Source organism: Parus major, chromosome Z (genome assembly GCF_001522545.3).
Source record: "Parus major isolate Abel chromosome Z, Parus_major1.1, whole genome shotgun sequence".
Lineage (NCBI taxonomy): Eukaryota > Metazoa > Chordata > Aves > Passeriformes > Paridae > Parus > Parus major.
The window spans coordinates 64,173,550-64,175,823 of record NC_031799.1 but is presented as its reverse complement, the minus strand read 5'-3'; positions in this window follow the sequence as shown (position 1 = coordinate 64,175,823).

Genomic DNA, 2,274 nt, shown 5'->3' with positions numbered 1-2,274 from the left:
TGTTGTATGAAATCTGTTCTTAGCGGGATAGCAGCCCTGGTCTCAGAGCAGAGCCAAGGTTATCTTTAGTGGTGATCTTCTCTCTGTGCCTTTCCTCCCCCCTGGGCAACAAGAGCTGCTTGCGGGGGAGGGGTCGCTTTGGTGAGCTGGTATGTGATTCAGCGTTTGAAGTTGTTTGTTTTTTGGTTTTTTGGTTTTTTTAGAAGCATTTTTTTTGCCCCACTGTGGTGGTGGTGAAACGTTTTCCTGGGAGATCGTGCTCCCAGCGCTACTCCCTGCCGAGCTATTAGGACGGAGGGGCAGGTCAGCCTCAGGAGTGCGTGGACTCCTGGAGCTCCGGCCGGCGGTGAGTCGGGCCGAACCCTGATAAGATCAGGGCACGGAGGGTGCCCTGAGGGGATGAGTTCAGCTCGTCCCTCTTGAGTAAAGCAAGAGCAGGGGCCGCCTAGGTCTTGGTGCCCCTGGATTGTTTAAACTTACTTTGGAGCTCTCAAGCCGCAGAGCTGTGTTTAGATTGTTCTGGTGGCTGCAGGCAGGCTGGATTGAACCACAGATGCTGGTTCGGGTTCCCTGCTCCAGGCACAGGGGGATCGGAGGAGCTCTCAGTGACTCCTGGAACCTCCTGAAGCTGTGCAACAGGCCGGGAACATGCCCAATGGTGAGAGAGCCAGATGAGTCCCTCTGGGACCCAGGTTTCCTATGCCGGGGTCTTATGAGACCTCGGGCACATTAAGTTCTGTGATTCCGGGAGTAAGGACTGGTGTCAAACTGTCTCAGAGAATTTTGTTGTTTTTTTCTTAGCCAGATGTGTGAGTGAGATATGGAGTAGTACTGGCGTATGGTATCAGCTCCAAACCAAGGGAGCTGCAAGTTGCAAGCCTTTGTTTTACCAGGTTCTGAGAGAATTCTATGTATGATGGTGCTGTGGACTTCTGCAGCAGTAAGCTGTGTCGGTGCTTAAAAATTGAGATTTCAGGAAGAGCAGAGAAGTTTTGGAGGGGAAGAAATGCAAGAAATGCATCCTGGGAGAAAGTGGAAAAGAAGTAAGCTCTGTTTGTTTTTTTTCTTGAGTGACTGCAATATTTATTTTGTAGAGAAACAAACCAATTTCTTAGTATGCCTTCCAATTTCTTTACTTTGGTGAATATCGTAGAATTTTGTGGTTGATTTTAATTTTAAAGGAAAGTTACAGTAATTTGCATAGTAGTCACTTCTTGAGGTGAAAACTTATCAGTTTGTCAATAAGTGTTAGAGCTGTTAACCCTAATGTTGTTTGTGTCCCGTGCTGATGGGCACAGCCCATGGTTCTTAACAGCAGAACCTGGTGTCAGCTTAAAAGCAAAATCCTGTGGATTGTTGTAAATCTTTTTACTGCTGCTGAAAATTATTCTGTCTCTATTTTCACAATATGAAATGCTGATCATCTCTCTGATGATTTTTAAAGAGTTATTATGATGGTGTGTTTAGCTGAAGATCAGGCTCAGAACTGCCATGATTTCTCGTTCTTTTGAATTTGCCAGGAGAGTGCACATGTCTCTAGGAGTGCTTGTGTTGTTTTGTAGCTGTGCTTATTACAGAAGCAGAAGTGGACCCAGTTAAAAGATTAGAATTAAGATTGTTGGTGTTTCGAATTGAGAAGAGAATTGTGGAAACTCTAAACTTGGTCTATTTTAATAAGTACATGTGTTAATTTAGAGATGAGTCTTATTTTGTGAAAGAAGAGTTTGAAAACAATTGTAAGACTGGTTCTTGCTATAGATTGTTCATAGTATATAAGCTGTAAGTACTGTTGAAAGATAAAGGTATTGTCAGAAACTTGTCAATGTATCTAAATTCCTGTAAAAATAAAAGACCTGATCATATCTTGTCAGAGATTATTCACATTAAGCAGCTGTGTGAAGATTGACTCCTTTGTACTTGTAGAAGAAAATTTAGAGAAGAATGATGTTTATGTCTTCATTTCTAGCTTGACTGAAGATTTGTTCAAGGCAGTGGAAATAGTAATTGCAGGTTTTAGTTGGTAAAAGTAGCCAGCTAGCTGACTGTTCTCAGTGTCTAGCACCTTTGATGGCTTTGGGGAGGGTCCCCAAAAGGAGGTGTTGGAATTTGTAGTTGATTCTGAAGCAAAGTAATTTGTGTAGTGGAGATTCTGGAGGGATGTGGTGTAAAGAGTGGCGAGATGATAGTGGCAGACAGAGAGAGAGAGAGGTTTGCCATTCCTTTAATTAGAGTTGTAAAGATTTTTAGAAAGAGCAAGAAGTGTCTTGTTGGCTC